Source organism: Vanessa cardui, chromosome 23, assembly GCF_905220365.1.
Source record: "Vanessa cardui chromosome 23, ilVanCard2.1, whole genome shotgun sequence".
Taxonomy (NCBI): Eukaryota; Metazoa; Arthropoda; class Insecta; order Lepidoptera; family Nymphalidae; genus Vanessa; species Vanessa cardui.
The window spans coordinates 8,321,737-8,341,429 of record NC_061145.1 but is presented as its reverse complement, the minus strand read 5'-3'; positions in this window follow the sequence as shown (position 1 = coordinate 8,341,429).

Sequence of the window (19,693 nt, the reverse complement as noted above, 5' to 3'; positions counted from 1 at the left end):
TTACACCCCCCATTTCATTCGATACTGATTTATACCTAACTATTTTTTTTATTGCTTTTATTCAATGTAATTTTTATTTTTTGAAAATTAAGTTGTTTTATTTTGTGATACCAACCAAAATAAAAAAAAAAGATTTAACGCTAACTAGACATTCGTAGATAATGTTGAAATATCGAGCTCCATCAACTAAAAATGAAAAAACATGGTAAATATCCCGTATCACAAACCATGTCACATTAAAATTTTATTAATAACTAGCTGACCCGGCAAACTTCGTAATGCCATAATCGAAATGCTTAACTTAGTCCAAATGTGATGTGCATAGAAACCATCGCACGCAGCGAATATATAACTGATTTTTTTAAAGATTTGTTAAATAAATATTTCTGATACATATTCCATTTCAAACTTTAATATAATAAAAAAGTATTGCGTTATAATACCTTGAAAGTGGGCATAAAAATGTCCTGAACCATATGTGTTGCGCCAAATGATGTCATGTGGAAACAACTGTTATATTTTTGAATGTTGGCTAAGAAATGCTTAGAATCATTTTCCATCCCAGAAACTAAAGAGCGTAAGGGATCTGGTGGTGGGACCAATTGTGGTAATTTCACTTTGCTTCCAGCACAACATAATCCAATAGATTCACCACTGTATTTGACCTCACATTATTTACAAATTATTGTCATTTAACCAATTGTTACCAATTTGTCGGCACAATAATCTATTGCCGGATCATAGGGGAATGCAGCTCGTTCCAGGATCATAGGAGCACTGCGTCTGCGGGATCTCTCAATTCCATTAAGTCGTCCTCGCTGTTGTTGAGTTCGATGTGGCACACCTAAGCCTATCTTTTTCATTGTCAGTCACTAAAGAACGCAATTGTGACATAGCAATACAACTATTTTATCGATCTGACTTTCTCTGGTCATCAGTGCGGTTGGCACGTGAAGTAGCTCTACGCATACTTTGACTGCGACGACCTAAGTAAGGTCGTGTTCTCCTCGTCATCGTAAACAAAGTAAGAAAAATTCTCAGGCACACACTATAACTAAAGTTTAAAAAAATAGAGCAAGTAACTTGAAATATCACTGTTACGTAGTGGTAGCCGTCAACTCACAAAGATAGAAGCAAAGAATATAATAATATGTAGGGGGATAATAGGATGCACTCTTTGTCATAAGAGGAATCGATAGACGATAAAGGATCGATCTGTTTATTGGTTGTCAAATGTCAAATATTATGGTTACGTTCATAAATGTAATATGTGACAAAACTTCAATCAGTCAATCAGCCCATTTTCGTCCACTACTGGACATAAGCTTTTCCATTGCACGCCACTGTGATCGTTCTTAGGCTACACGCATCCAGCTCCTGCCAGCCGTCTTGCGTAAGTCGTCGCTCCACCGTGCCCGAGGATGTCCTACACTACGTTTGCCGAGACGCTGTCTCCACTCTAAAACACTTTTTCCCCAACGGTTATCGGTTTTGCGACAAATATGGCCAGCGCACTGCCACTTCAGCTTACTAATCTGGTGAGCTATGTCGATGATTTTGGTTTTCTGACAAAATTTAAGATTTATCAAACAATCTATGTACATAAAAATGATCTGATAGACAGTAAACAACTGAAGTTAGTTAAAATTAAGGTACTTTTGGTACCTCTTGTGAATTAATATGTAGTTATAAAGATTTAACTATTCTTTCAATTTGATTTCTGAATAACGGGGGTAACATCAAGTGTTTGACAATGTAGGGATTACCCATGTTACAAAAACATGATTATGGAGCTGATAATGACATCAATACCGAACATGTTTATGAAGCTCTAAACATCGATGTTAATTGATAACATCGGCGTTTTTTTCCAACTGAAAGAAATTCGAGAAATAGATGTAACGAACTCATATATAGCCCACCGCATGGACATTGCATTATATTTTTAATGACAACGTGAAATACCTCTGAGTCAAGAGTTTTATCGGGAATTTCAGCTATGATAACGTTATAGATTTGATCCGGAGTTATTTTATGTATCAGCCAAATTAATACATATGCAATTTGCATGTGGAAATCTCCTTTTTTGCCATTCAATGGAGTACATATTGCAACGCACCTCTCCAAATGTACATAATTCTACAATTAAATCCATAAGTGCTTTCATTTTTTGCCGAAAAACACATGCTGTGATGACATAACATCAGCTATCGACTGTTCTTCAAATAAATTGTTTTAATATCATCTTACATGTAACAGATCCGGTCGACCATTTTTCGTACATAAGAAATTGCCACTTGTGCATATTCGTTCATATGCCACGGGCAACCAATAAACGAAGATGGCAATGTAGTCAATCGCCCGATATCATTGACATTAGCATCATTCGCTATCGCATCTTGCAAATGAATATATTCTTCGGATCTTAATTTTGCTTGGTTGAAACGATTAAAATTAAGACATTCTGTTTCTATTTTGGCATACATACCAACAATGTACTGATGATATAGTTTACCACATCTCGAGATATAATTTTGTGCTTGTGGACGAACCATCAGTCGATATGAATAAAAATTAATGGCACAAACTTTTTTCTGTATATTTAAACATGAAAATAAACGATGTACTTTTAAATGATTTTTGGAATTAATAAATTAAAATAAGACGTTTTATCAATTGAAACTGGTGGATGAGTGTACTCATTTTCAATTAATACTTACTTTTAATTTGACAGTACAATTTTCCGTCTAAAAAATATCCATTAACAAAATGACCCGCCATTTATTGAATTCATTTGTTACAAAAAATGTAATAAATGAAGAACCACTCGACCGATTTTGTGCAAACTTCACATAAACCATCTACTAAATAGTCCAAACAAACCCTGATAATTTGGTTTGGATAGGTGAGCCCGTTCTTGAGTTATAAAGTGAAATAGAAAAATGCCACTTATTTTTATATATATTCGAAAAATAGATGTAATGATGTTTTAAATAATACAAAATCAATTTTAAGACATCAATGTTTTATTGTCTAACATCGATAATGATGGAAAATCAATGATAATTCTCTATTAAATCTATTTCTAAGGAAAAACAAAATCGTTGTTTTTATTATATTGCTAGCATTTTTATCATACTTACTCACCTTTTAAACCTTCCCTGAACTTCCACAAATAATTCAAGACCAAAATTAGCCAAATCGGTCCAGCCGTTCTGAAGTTTTAGCGTGACTAACGAACAGAAATTCATTTTTATATATATAGATATTGTCTATATTAGCGCCATCTATTATTATAAAAGAGTTTAGGATATAACAGAATTTCGCAGATCTTAATAGTTCTGAGTGATTCTAACAGATGGCGTTAGTCGCTATGTTTAATTAGTATTAGTTATAAAATTTGTATGTTTAAGCAAAGTGAATATTAAAACTATTGTGAATATAAGCGCCATCTATTATTACAAAGGAGTTACAAAGATACAGCGGAATTTCGCATGTCGGAATAGTTTTAACTGATTCTAACAGATGGTGTTAGTCATTACTGAACTTGTTTACGTAATAAGTGATATAAGGTTTTTCAAGTATACCGCTAGATGGCAGTTACTGTATGTACAATTGTACATGTTGAATGTTGATAATTTTTTTTAATGTTGAATAATTTGCTTTTTTATATTTATGACCAAAAAATTAGTTAAGGTAAAGGGGTTTAATACCCATAATTATTTATCTTAATAAACATATTAAGATAAATAATAATAGGTATTAAAATATTTTCTATCGAATAACATAGGGAACGACGGGCTTCTCGATAAAGCCGAGTCGAGATGGCCCAGTGGTTAGAACGCGTATATGTTTTTAATTTGCTTTTATTCATGTGCTTTATTTGTGTTTATAATTTTCATCTCGTGCTCGGCGGTGAAGGAGAACATCGTAAGGAAACCTGCATGTGCCTAATTTTATAGAAAATCTGACATTTGCTTGCATTGTGCATTGTGCATTGAAACAGCGTAGTGGTATAAGATCTAATCCTTCTCCTCAAAGGGAGAGACCTTTGACCTTTCCTTTGACCTGAGAAGAATTGGCGAAAGATACACAACGGGTCTTTTTATTTCAATTTTATTTACATAATACGTTGAATATGATTAGAAATAGATATACCGTCAGTACATAAATAGGCGTAGTGTGAATTTGGAACGTGTATCTTGTTTATCTATAAAGATAAATATAAAGTCATGAATAAATGAAATTACATTTATACACGAAAAATGACGCCCGCGTAATTCATCAAATCCATTATTTTACGTGACTCTTCAGAAATACGTGATTACCTAGTGTGTGCCTTCGTATTATACGAGGTGTATTGTCAGTGAGATGATCACGCATATTACAGTGCAAGAAAATTTAACAATCTTTTAAATTATAGAAGTTTAACTTCTTCGTGTAATGACAGTAAAATTTCAAGGTCTCATAAATGTTTATATTCATATTACGTTTTAAGACGTATTTGAAGAAAAGAAGTTTTACTTCCAGTAGCGGCGCAAGATTGAATCTTAATGTGGGCAAGACACAGTTTGCGAGGCCCTTGTTTTTTTTCAGTACTCTGATCCCAATGTTGTGTCGTACTTTTTCAAATTTCGGGAGCGAGGCCCTTTGTACCGGGAGGCCGTGGGCGGTGTGGGCCACCGCCGCCCACGGCGCCTTAGGCCGCCTATGTTTACTTCTGCCACGTAACTGTTGCAATGATAAATAAATAAATATGAGACAACATCACATACATTACTCTGATCCCAATGTAAGTAGCTAAAGCACTTGTGTTATGGAAATCAGAAGTAACGACGGTACCACAAACACCTAGACCCAAGACAACATAGAAAACTAATGGTAATCTACATCGACTCGGCCGGGAATCGAACCCGGGACCTCAGAGTGGTGTACCCATGAAAACCGGTGTACACACCACTCGACCATGGAGGTCGTCGATCTATCTTTTTTATTAAAAAATACTTATATAAGAATTCCAGGTGAAGATCAATATTATATATCAATATTAAATATTAACTATTATCAAATCCGTTGAAAGCTTGAAACCTTTGTAAGGTACGAAAATCTTGCGAGTCACTTATTGAGGTTTTTTCAGAGCGCTGCTGATGTGTGCAGGTATATCATATATCCTTCTGCCCTTTTCCCAATTTTATTTGGGGTCGGCGCAGCATGTCTTCTCCTTCCATACTTCTCTGTCAGACGTCATCTCACGAGTAACGTTCTTTCTAATCATATCGTCTTTCACACAATCCATCCATCGTATTCTCGGTCGTCCTCTACCTCTATATCCATCCACATCCATGCTCAAGGCCTTGATGTGTGCAGGTATATACCTATTAAATGTTGGTGTATATAACTATGTTGTATGTTTCCAGAAAATAATAATTAAAAAAAAATATTCTGTCTGAAAGTCAACAAGTATTTGCGCCACGCTTTTACATAATTTTTAAAATCTCGTGTTAAATGATAAGCCTTATTTATTAAGGGTTTTTTTAAGCAACGACTTAAATCGGCAAAGTTAAAAATAAATGAGCATTATTTGTTATTAAAACCACTTTCTTGCTCCGAGAAGGATTTATTGCCTTTTCGAAATCTCGTCCAACTTGGCGTTAGAAGCTGTTATTATTATTCTGTAATTATTATTTCATACAATGTATTGTTTTTTATTTAGATTTTATGTTATCTCAACACACTTACTATAACACGTCAAGCTGCGAATCAACTTAGCTTCTACATACTTTTCTATACATATAATTAAATTGGCGTGTCTGTTTTTAATAACCGACGACTTAATAACGATTAGCAGGATCGCCGGTAGAAGCTGGATGAGGGAAGCAGAGGATAGAGCAACGTGGCGCGCTCTGGGGGAGGCCTATGTTCAGCAATGGATAGCAGTGGACTGATAATGATTATGATGTATTTAATATTAAAATAACCGCTTTTTACTGAATGCATATATATCTATACACACGGTTAATATAGCTCAATAACATATTTTACAATATTTGTCTATCTGTTTGTTCCGGCTTATCTCTGGAACATCTGCACCGATTTTGACGGGACTCTCACTGACCGATAGATGATGCAATAAAGAGTAACTTGGGCTATTATACCTTTTTTGTTAAATTCAAACGCGCACGATGACGCGGTCTCAGCTAGTATATATATATATGCAAACTTAAATGCTTCAAACATTGTCGCTCTTGGCATCCTTCCAATGTTGCATCACTCGTTCTAAGTTATAGAGTCTTTTATTTATAAAATAAAAAGCGAAGAGTTATACCGTATAGTAATGGAGATTTTCATCCAAGTTTTAGAAAATATACAACATAATATTATTGAGCCGAGATTGGCCCGTGATTAGAGCTTGTATATCTTAACTGATGATTGCTGTTTCAAATCCTGGCAAGCACCACCGAATTTTCATGTGCTTAATGTGTGTTTAAAATTCGAATTCGGCGGTGAAGGAAAACATCGTGAGGAAACCTGCATGGGTCTTATTTCAACGAACATTGCCATATTTGAATACATTAACAAGCATTGTAAGTTGTAACAGCGTGATGGAATATGCTCCTAACCTCCTCAAAGGGAGAGGAGACCTTAACCCAGCCGTGGATTTACAGGTTGTTACTACTATATAATATTACTAGCGACCCGCCAGCTTCGCTCGGGAGCAATACTGATACTAAATATACTACAGAATTTGTTCATTTACGACATCACATTACAAACTTCTAAAATTATCAGTGTTTATCTTAACTATATTGTCCATGTATTATATACAAAAACCTTACTCTGTAATCAATCTATCTATTAAAAAAATCGCAACAAAATCGTTTAAAAGATTTAAGCATACATAGGTATAAAGGGACAGAGAAAGCAACTTTGTTTTATACTATGTAGTGATGGTACTTGAATAGTTTTAAATTTAATTCAATAATATGAGATAACGATTCGGAGGTATATTTATGAGCCTACACTACTTATTGTAGCCGTAAGCCAGGGCAGGATAGTAAAGAATATAAAATGTGTATTATGGGTTAGCTCTAAACAACAGACGTATACGATTTTTTTTTTGAAGACCTTTTTAAGGGGATAGCGGAAAGCGACTTTGTTTTATACTATGATATGATTATAAATAAATATATCAGCACCTTATCACTTTTGCATAATCTTAAGAACCATTGGAGACAAAATATTGTTGCTAGTTTAATATTGACTGTCACTTCTCAACATAAACTCGTGTGTAAACTGTGACTCATACTATTCGTTCTTGGAACAAGCTTAAACAAGTCAACTCTGACTACACAGGGTTAAAGAATATTTGTCATACTTTGCGTACGTAATGGTTTTTACAACAAAATCCGTGAAAATCTTCCAAATTATTCAAGTGCTAAATTAAAATGAAACATTAAGTAATTTTTTGTGTTGAATAATATGACAAAAATAATGATTTCTTAGTTGACAACACACCTTGAGATTACGTTCAGCCCTGGCCTTTCAAAATAGAAATATAAATATTTACATTGTTAATACAATTGGAGAAAAATATGTATTAAAAATAAAGTATTTATTAACAAAAGAATTAATAACATTAAATGCTTAAATATATACAAATATACACTAAAACTAGGTACTGTATAAATCTTGACCGCGTGGAATGGTGGCAAGAATGCTAGCAGCATTTCCCTGTTGAATCGCAATTCCGATCCTCAGAGCAAAAAACGAACCAGCCCTCCTGTCACCAGTGGAGGCAATGTGGCGAGGTGTTATACTTTTGATGAAGTTTTTTGCACCACTACTCCAAGGGCCAAGCATTTCGACAGCGAATGTAACATAAAAGTAATTTGATATAAGACACGAATATTTAGATCTTATTTCAGATAAAAAAAAAAGTTAAAATAAATTTGACTGTTTCATGACATCATCTCAGATTTGAAGAACATTTTTTCAGCCTGTGGTTTATTTTGGACATTTGAAATAAGTAAATTAAGAGACGAAACTTCTCAGCATTTTGTGGATTCACCGTGAGGCTGTCGGGTCAATCGTGTGTTAGAGATGACACTCCAAACAGTTTTGTATGAATTTATTACCTTTGGATATTCGTTCTTATATAGAAATCACTGCAGATCTTGAGGCCCCAAGTATTTTAGAAGGTTATAGAGAGATATTAATTAACCACATATAAAATAACCATATAGCCATTTTCGGTAAGCTGATTTGTTCGATCATTTTATTGTTGGTATGTTAATTTCCCATGGACCAATAAGCTCATAAAGTATTCCACGTTTGAATTAAGAAATTGAATCTGTTTTGGATGCGAAAATCATCACGTGATCTGAGATTTGGTAGTGCATTTCATTTGCGTCTATATCTACGTTTTAATTTGTGTTTATAATTAATCTCGTGCTCGGCGGTGAAGGAAAAAATCATGAGGAATCCTGCATGTGTCGAATTTCATCGAAATTCTGCCACATGTGCATTGCCTCTCCTTAATGGAAGAGGAGGCCTTACTTAGCAGCGGGAAATGTACAGGCTGTTACTTTACTTTACTTTACTATATATACGTAATGGGTACTTAGTATTGTTTTCCAGTTGGAAGGGTCTAATAAAAAATCAAAATAAACTTTATTCCAGTAGGCTTTTACAAGCACTTCTGAATCGTCATTTTACAATTAAGCGATGCTACCACCGGTTCGGAAAGTAGATTCTACCGACAAAAACCGGCAAGAAACTCAGTAGTTATTTTATACTCTTTTTCAATATTTAAAAAATAAAAAGTCAAGTTAGTTAAATACAATTATTTAAATTAATATATCCTGCTTGGCAGTCAAAATGTATTATCTCCACGCTTTTTATCATCTATAAAATCTTGTATCGAATAATAATATGCCTTTTTTACCAAAGTATTTTTTATAAACTATTTGAATTTACGAAACGGCAAAGTTAAATTAGAGGGTACATTACAAGTACAAAATATATAACATCTTAATTCCCAAGGTTAACAGCGCATTAGCAATGTAGGGTATGGTTAATATTTCTTACAGAGTGTTTAGGGATGGTGGTGATCATCTAGGTACCATCATGTGGTCCTATTGCCTACATTTTTTATTTAAAAGGTGTTCCACAGCTTGCATACGTAAGTACAGTCAGAGTAAAAAAACCTTCGTCACTTTTCAAATTAATTCCTTTATCAAGTCTTAAACTCTTAGTACCTCTGGTAACTAAAGCACTAAACTGACAACTGAATATAAAATTAATCTTACATAGTCTGATAACTTGGTTCAAAATAGTGTCATCTTTGGACTACGTCTAGTTTTATATCAACATGAAATCTTTTTAATGGCGTAATTAGACATTCCATATTTCAATTGGATATTATATCTTCTATTGAATTTTCAAAATATGTCTGTCAGTGTCATATATGCTTGATCGGTAAAGCAGATTATCGTTCATACTGAGCACACGAAAATAGATCTTAAGGTGACGAACCTTTTGTTACCCCGACTGTACATATTCTTAACAACATGAAAAGTCTTTGTCATAATATTGGCACGACTTTATGTGGTTTCGATTGTTATTTTTATTTATAAGAAAGAGTATTTTGGCACAAAGGTTTTATTGACTCATTTATAACTATCTATAGAAATGTTTGAAACGGTCATCAGAGAGCGTTCGGGATGTGCAACGTTGAAATTGATGGCCATTGAAAGAAAATAAAAGTAAAGAAACCCAACCTACAATATATATAGAAGACAATAAATAAAAACAAGAACCTACGAAAGGTTAGTCGTTAATAAAATATAGCAAGGTACTTTGTTACTTTCATTATTGATTAAAAAGTCACACTTCATTACATAGTATAAAACAAAGTCGCTTACCGTTGTCCGTCTCTAAGTATTCTTAGATCTTTAAAATTTCACACCGGATTTTGCTGCGATTTTCTTTAAGAGATACGTTGATTTAAAAGGGAGGTTTATGTGATTTTCTTTTATGGAATAGGTCGGCGGACGAGCATATGGGCCTCCTGATAGTAAGTGGTCACCATCACCCATAGACTTTGACGCTGTAAGAAATATTAACTATTCCTTACATCGTCAATGTGACACCAACTAACTAGACGTGCGAAGACGGGGCGAGTCGCTAATAAATTTATATCAACAATTTAGGAATTACAGCTCGAGAACCAGATGTTCCTTTTTTAAAAAATACACAGCTAACACATTATTTTTCACAGATAATAAAATCCTATATCTAGTCACAAATCAATCAACAAACATAACGTACTATTCCATTAGACAGAAATAAATATCGATACCAAATAAAAAGTAATTCATTAACCCTTATCTTTATTTTGTATAGTATACTATACGTATAACTTCACAAAAATATACTATTATAACAAATATATTTTAACATAGTTTTATTGAACAAATGACATTTCTAGACGTTTCTTTACACTTAAAAAATAAAAATATTACGTTATCTGTAATAATGTTAAATCAAATTTGAAAAATAACTGTCAAGGTGAACCGTTATTTTTTATCGAAGGTAAGTTTTATTTTATTTTTATTATTATGCGCCCTAATGTGTATGTATTTTATAAAATAAACATTCTCTAATGTCTGTACTTACATGTTTTTATAAAATTACTGTTTTCGCTATACGAATTAGCATGATTTTTTCGTGTTTTTTACTAACGTATATTATACTATACAATGCCACAATAGGAGTAATTTACCTTTCATTTGATGTGTATAGAATAATATACATTGCTAGCTTCACGGGATCAATATTGTTTTACTCAAAACTAACTAAACTTTAAAATAAATTTAAGATACTTGTAATCTTCTTTTCTATTTGAACTTCTGAATCAATTTTATTATAATTTAAAAAGAACCTACTACCCTGTTGATTTTAGAATTCGTCTGCTGAGATACTCACGAGGTTGTGGGCTCGATTTCCATAAAAATACTTTTACTTTTATTATAATTTTTTGTTCTCTATTATTTATTAATACTGCATGATAATTTTCTTCATTATGGGACCAATAATAAAGTATTTATCTATCTATAACACACTATTGCTTTACTAACATGATGGTTGGGATGGTTGTTTTGCATGTTTATTTTGCTTTGGTTTTAGACTGCTATGAGTGAAAAAGCTAGGCGGATTTTATCCTTAGTGCCTGAAAAGAATGCAGACTCTGACTCAAGTGATGGGGCAAATAGCGGTGATGAAGCTGGAATGATTGGACCGGCAGAAAGTTCCGAAGCAGCCTCGATAAATTCCAGCTACGAAAGGTTAAACCTCTTACAAAGTTCTGATGATGACGGAACGCATATAGATGACAATTATGCCGAAATAACTGAAGTTCTTCTTACTTCCGTTCTTAAACAGGTGTTTCCTAATCCATCAGAGACTAATTATGACGCAGAACCTTCAATTTCATCCTTACCCTCTTTATTGCACTAGAAAAATCAATTTACCTTTCGTTTGCCAAAAGCACAGTTCAAAAACAATGCAGAAATAGCAAAACCTATGTTTTTGGAAAATGTACCATCTTATTGGTCTCCTTTAGTTAAATTTTATAGATTTTTTACAGAAGGCTTAGAGACAGAATAGAGAAGATATCAATATAACTCACACTAATTTAAATAGCACACAAAGAACTGGAAGATCCATAAAAGTTACAAGAGAAGAAATACTAGATTTTTTGGCGATTAATATATATATAGGCAATTGTAGGGGCGTAAGGTTCACCTTTGTTATGTGAAAAAACTAAATTGTATTTTAGAGTCACAAGCAATAGAGTCTATGTTTTTATAGTAAAAACATTTTTTAGGTTTTAATTAGGTAAAGTTTTTATTCAAAAATTTTTTCTTTTTAATTAAATATTTTTATTATCAGTAATATATGTATTTTTATTTAAAATTATGCCGTTTATTTTTTGGTAAATGTTAAAAGCAGTTTAATTCAAACCCTCCCTAAATAAAGCAATGTATAGTATAATATACAGTCCCAAAAATGTGCTAATCACAGTAAACGTAGCAATGTATATTATAGTATACATATTGTTTTTCCGAAATTTCCATATCATGATTTTCTTATTTATTTTTTTTATGTTTTTTATAATCCAAAGAAACCACCGAAATAATTTGTTTTTGCTTTTCTTTAAAAATTTTTTTTTGCCACGATAAGGGTTAACAATCTAAAAAAAGATGTTACAATTTATTATCATTTACAAAATGAATGTGTGTATGTACATCAAGCACACAAGGAAAAATATGGCTACGTTAAAAAGATGGTCATACAGTTTACCGGTAACGCCTACGAGTCAATCTTAGCCCAAAGGCACCAGTATCATAGTAGTGCTACACTGCTGGATGAAAGAGTAGTACCTACTTTTTGGAGTAGTTTGACATATGTCATAAGATATTTGACACATGCAATTTACAAACGATAATTTATTAACATTTTCAGTTTCGAGTTATAGATCATTCTTTGTGTAAATGTGGCCTTGATGAAGCTCCCTTACATATCTCATATACTAATTTCTTGCCCAAAACTCCTCCATCCCGTAAACGACGTTCGTAATAAACCAAAGATCCTCGCCCCATTAATGTTGAATGTTTGTTAATGCGTGTATTTAGTCCACTGTAAATTTTTATTTAAATATATTGAGCGTAATAAATTTAAGTTGTAAATGTTTTTGTGATCGTTCTTGTTTGTTGTCTTAATAATAATGTTATATGTTTATCTAATTATTTATTGTTGCATTGTTTTAGGTTATCGGTTAACAGAGAGTCTACTACTATTGTGCCCTTAAAATTAATTTAAGCCTGCAATCTCGACTGCACCGTTCAATCTCCAACGTGTCTTCTCTATCGCACGTGACATTGGCGAAATAATCTGTGCTCTCTTGGCATAAATAAAAGCCATAAATAAAAAAAAAAAACATTTTCAATTGGAACGGTGCATTCTTATCCCCTGCATGATAATGGCTCTTTGTATTCCTTAATAATAAAAGGAGCCTTTTTAATTAAAGGATTATTATGTATGTGTCTGTATATGACAAGACTAATTAACTGAAAATCATAATGAACTATGTCGGAATTGTGTAGGTACAAAAACAATGGACTTTTTCACGATCGGTTACGTGATTAGTTATGTACAGGTGTTTCCGTAATAATTAATAATATTCGGCTTGTTTGAAGGTTAAGGAAAATACAGAGAAAATACTCGTGGAAAATGTATACTTCTATATTTATATTATATATGTGAAAGTAACTCTGTGTGTATGTTTGTCGCTCTTTCACTACCAAACTATTGAACCTTAAAATTTGATGAAATTTTGTACGAAGAAAACTTGATCTTCTGTCGTGAATTTTTAAATATCCTTATATTATTTGAATTGAAATAATATTATTTAGTACGACTTTAATTTTTAAATACGTGTACCAACACCATACAACCAGCGGAACCGCGGACGATTGCTAGTTAACTATAAATACGTATGCAAAGGTTTCATAAAGGCTAGAAGATATGTTGTCCTTTGGAATGTTCTTTCGTAGTGACGTGGATCAATAAGGAAATGTAATTTTTTTATAAGTCACGAATGTTGAATAGTTACTTGCACTATAAAATACATACGCCATTTCTGCAAGAATTCAATTTGTTGTAATATTGAAGAAAGTATTTATTTTTCCTTGTGCAACTCAGATCTTATTCTACTGCCAGTACTTTAATTGTTAGCTACGAAGATAAGATAGCCAGTATAACAGCAGACAAGTTTCTTAAGGTTGATGGTGCATTGATTATGTTTAGCCTATGGGCGATGGTGACAACTTATTCGTACCATCAGGTGACCTACTAAGATTTCTATCTAATTCTAACTAAAATTTAAACTTCAATCAATAATGGAGTAAGTATATAATAAAACGGTCAATTATATAAACTTATCTTTGTAGAAAGAGTTGTAGTTCGGCTTCTTTTACGATGTATAGTTTGATTGGCAGAATCTAAGTATTAAAAGAGCCTATGTATATGTAAAGAGCGTACTCCTTTCTTAAGGGCCGGCAACGCACCTGCAAGCCCCCTGGTGTTACAGATGTCCATGGGCGGTGGTAGTCACTTACCATTAGGTGAGCCTCCTATGTTATAAAAAAATAATGTCCTTACTTGGAAAACAACCTCGCTTTTAAAAACGTGATTTGACTGAGAAATAGTTACAGACAAAGTTACTTTCAAATTTATAACTCTCATTTACTTTTAAAGCACATTTAATATCGATCGAAGAATTCGGTATTTTTAAAATATAATTTATTTGTAGAACACAAATTCGGCACTCAATGACCGATTCGATCTTATATATACTTTACAAACCTATTACAAAATGAACGTATTTGGTGTCACAATATTAATCTCCTTCTGATATTTTATCCATGGAGTTTGCTCCACGGAACCTCTGGCTTAACTTTGGGTTTTTATGCAAAATATTCGTAAATAATAACTTTCTGTGCACGGAAATACCCAGTAGGAATCAGCGATACTCACTCTCTTCATCATACTCCTGATATCCTGACTTTCCCGACTTTGTAATACTATAAATTCTAACATAGAGATTCGGTTTAGCTCTCTGCCTCCTACAAGAACATCAGCTTAAACCTAAGAAAGGTGAGTGAATAAGGCCGTATGCTAAGTTTTTTTTGCATACGTTTCCGCGCTGTCAAATAAGCTTCGACACAAAACCTTGGATTTAATCTTTGACATACATTGACATTCATTTGCACGGTAATAACAAAAAACAAGTTAATTATTAGTTGAGTTTTGTGGAATAACATATAAAAAGGTTTTATATGTGTCACAAATACTGGCTGGAATAAATTCTGCAAATAAAATATTTTAAGTTTTATAATTCAAACGGACATAAAAAATATACGGGAATGGTGTCGAAAAATTCTTTGCATTATGAAACATAAAATAATAAGTAATTGTCCAAAAAAGACTCATCAAAAGTAAAAGATGTTAAGCTTAATTAATAGTCGAGGCATAATAGTAAAAAAGAAAGAGCTTACCTTTAAGACGCTCTTTACTTTATCTCTCATAAACAACGAAAATATTACCCAGAAAAATGTACGAGTAGGTTCAGTTCAAATCTTATACGAAAGAAGGCGTAAAATTTAATTCATTTATTCGTTTCTCTATTCTATGTATTTAGTAAGATTTTATCTGTTATTATTTGTGTCTAGTCAAAACTGAAATCGCGTCAAAAAAAATAATAATCAACATTGGTCCACTATGTACCTACACGCACACTAATAAACCAGTGTGACGTTTAGCAAGCGTCGACGCCACGCACACCAAGATAGTTGTCTCGTCTGTTAAAGTTATTTTAAAGTGCTACTATGTACACATATAAATAATAATAATCTAAGGTTATTGTTATGTTATTTTAATATTTATTAATTGCTGGTATTTAGCTTTTTATGTTTAACAAATAAATATAATAAAAAACAATGAATCCAAATCCAAATTTACATAATGTGTGTAAGTCTAGCATTAGGATGTTTACGAGGTGACCTTGTGTGATTTGACTTGCCAGTTATAAAAAATAGCACGAGAAAACAGATTATATTTGATGGATTTATAAATAATGTTATAAATTATATAATTTAAATTAAGTATGAATCATATGAATAATTAAATAAATAAAATTTTAATTAGTATTTGATTATAATACTAAGAATCAAATTTATTCTGTATATTTTTTTAGTAATATTGTGGTTTTGTATCTGCGGTCTGAACTGAGGTTCTTCATTTCAAAATGTAATATTTTCCACAAGGCAGTACTTGCCTCATTTTATGATTGGAATGTTGTGATAATAACCTAAAATGACTTACCTTTCAGAATATCTGAATCTTAACCGAAAATTCGGGGTTTGTAATCTGGGAAAACATTTCTGAATATTTCTGGATCCTGTTTATCATCAATAAGCAGAGTGATAAAATAAGATTACAACTTTGCAAGGAGAGGGAAACTAAGTCCAGGAGCAATCTTCGACAGAAGTTTCCTGCTTAAGGGGAAATGTTAGTTCAACAGAATTTTTTAATTCGAAATTTAATTCGAAATGCAAAATATGCAGATTTCCTCACGATGTTTTCCTTCACCACCGAGCTCGAGATGAATTATAAACACAAATTAAGCACATATATATAGTGGTGCTCGCCTGGGTTTGAACCCGCAATCATTGATTAAGATGCACGCGTTCTTACCACTGGGCCATCTCAAATCAGTAATAGGCGCGGTGCTACTAGCTAGTATTGCCTGGAAAACAAAATCAATATAATGGTCGATTAAGTCGGAAATTCGATCAATACGACCTTATTATATTGCGGATCTTACCAAACACAAGCCCTAATTAACTTTATTGCCCCTTGGACACTGTCCGTCCATGTATGCATTAGACATCTTGTTACGATGTTGTGTAGAGGATAATTAAGGACTTTTTGCCCGATCTTCCGCACTTGTGTTAGTGTCGGTGGTTTATTTTACGATCTTTGCTCGAGTTTGGTAGTTCAAGATGTTATGATGTCCAGGGGCTATGATGATTAAAATTTAAGGATAACATATTATATGGTTTTGTATATTTGCCTTCCTTGGTTTGGCACATGGACACAATGAAAACAAGAAACCGACAAATTAGATGACTTGATTGGATGATGATGAACAGACTACGAGATGCTAAATTAAGTTAAAATCAATCCGGTCAATTATTAGGCTGCTCCACACAGATTTTGCATATTTTTAAAATAGATTTCAACGGCCAGGATTCTTGATGGAAAGGGACTATCACCATGTCCATAAAACCAGGACATCTCTAGTTGTCAAGACATATCAGTTGGGGAAAACCACCGACGAAAGATGATTCCACTGAGTAGTTGTGTGACGTAGAAAATGTCTTAGAAACTGTTGTGGATTTCTGGGCATCGATGTGTGAATAGAATTTGGGGATTAATCCAAACGTTTGTAAACATACCACGTGAAAACCATCAATCTTTTAGTAACAAGCTGTTTAACTCATCAAGTTAAAGTTTATAGTTTAGCGCCAAACAGACAAAAATAAGTAAATAAGAATTAGTGAAATATCCTTCGTATATAATATATTCCTTGTATTACGCATTCTTACATAAATAAACAGATAGAAAAAAAACTCCAAACGTTCTTACGTGTGTGGGTAATTTGTTTTTGCGCGCTAAGGTTATTCTTTGTATTGTAATTAACACGAACATGTAATCAATAGAGATGCATGTTGTAGATAGACTGGGAATTCAATTGTTATATTAAATGTCGAGTAATAATTATATTTTATTTCTGTACACATTAACGTATAATGCATTTATTATAGGTTGGGCAAATGATCCACTTGATTATGGTCACCAACGCTGTCAGACATTAATCTTCGTTATATGAGTGTTATGTAGTAAAGGTTAAGGATATTGCTCACGGAGCCAATATGTATGGGCGTTGGTGTCCATTTACTATAAGGTGATTTTCCTAATTTTGGCTCCAAAGATTGGCGCCAACAATCTTGGAAGCTATAATAATGTGTCATTTCTTAGTCTTATTTCACAGGTTCACTCTTTAAACAGGAACACAACATCATCATCATCATCCTCCTGCCCCAATTTTCCAATAATCAAATTATCCCAATTTTATTTTGGTTCGACACAGCATGTCTTCTCCTTCCAAACTTCTTCTTTGTCAGACGTCATCTCACAAATAATAATATTTCTAGCCGTATCGTCTTTCACACAATCAATCCATCGACCACCAAACAAGCCGTTTCACTAGACAATAAAAAAAAGAATGATTAACGGGTTCCCAAAACCGAAAAAACGAATAGAAAAACTGAACCATCTACGGACAGTGTTGTATCGATCGTACGTGGTCTAATCATTTCAGATGTTTTTACGTGATTGTCTCACAAAGAGAATAAAAATTCAGTATATAATGTATTATACAAAGGTGGTAGTCATCACATCCTTTCAACTACGACTTAATGAATTATTGTTAGTAACCTTTTTGTTTCCTACAAAAATATATTTAAATAAATATATATATCTTTTTTGTGTTAACTCTTGCGATACTCAGAATTTACGTCATATTCATGATTTGTTTGTCAGTAGTCTTTGGCCCGTATGTGTTTGTTTGATGTATTTAACATATGACGTAGGTATTTTAGATGATTTATAAGGATTTCTGTGAATTTGTTTCATCTTTCCACGGAAGTCAGGTAAATACCAAAAGGTAGTATCTAGACGACCTCCGTGGTCGAGTGGTGTGTACACCAGTTTTCAAGGGTACGCCACTCCGAGGTCCCGGGTTCGAATCCCGGCCGAGTCGATATAGATTATCATTAGTTTTCTATGTTGTCTTGGGTCTGGGTGTTTGTGGTACCGTCGTTACTTCTGATTTTCCATAACACAAGTGCTTCAGCTACTTATATTGGGATCAGAGTAATGTATGTGATGTTGTCTCATATTTATATTTATATATTTGTTACATAGTCCGGTTATTCTAGATGTTTAGTAAAGCTGCGATTTTATTGATTTCAATGTATCTATGTGAATATTTACTTTTCTGTATCTCAGCCCCGGCCAACTTATACCTACATGCATTTGGAATTTCATGACAATATCTTTATTCCGACGAAATTTATGCCATCTGGATATTTGGCATTTCACAACGTTCCAATTTTGAAACCCTTTTCGGCTGAAAATCGGTTCAAAATCGGCTGTGTGAAGCCTCACACAAGTAATTAGTGGAACCTATTAAAAGAACTGCAATCTCCAAACCCTCTCACGTTGTAGATATTCTTGAGCTGTGGAGCACTTTCCATCAGTAGAGTTTCCTGTCCATTTGCCAAAAATTCAGTAAAAACTAATCTTTTCATGCGAAGTGTGTTAGCATACGATCGCCACAAAGTACTGCTCAAATACGAGCAAGCAACTTTGAGCACTAAGCTGACATCGACATCTGACATCAAATGTACTGTACTGACTTTATTATATAGCATCGTTAATATAAAAACGTGTTGAAAATAAAATGTACAATGTCATATGTCAATGTTAATTAATCCAGATAAAAAATATTATATGATCAATCTATATTCTATGAAAATGATTATAAAAGCATGACAAACAAAGTGTAAAAATTTTTGTACACTACGTTTCGTAATTATTAATTACAGAAATATAACTCAAAGTGATTGTGAGGATCCCTAGGATTCAGGTGTCTCTTGAAGATTTCCTCTGCATCTAGAAAAATATTGATAAAGGGTCAATGATCTTTGATTGACTAACATAGCAATGAGGAAATTATCAACAACAGTTAAAGTAGTCACTGATATCACTCGAATTCCTCAGAAGACACCGAAAGTTTTTGGTCCAATTTTCTATTCTCAGTTAGTCAGGCTAGCCTTGAGAATAAACGTCGCTACAATTGGCCAGCCAGAAATTAGCTCCTTTAGATTTTTTTTCATTTTTTTGCTATCCGCATAACAGTACTGTGCTATGGATCACAGTAATTCTATTCTGCTGGCATAATTATATTACGAATTGTCATAATTAAAAATGCCAAACTTAATAA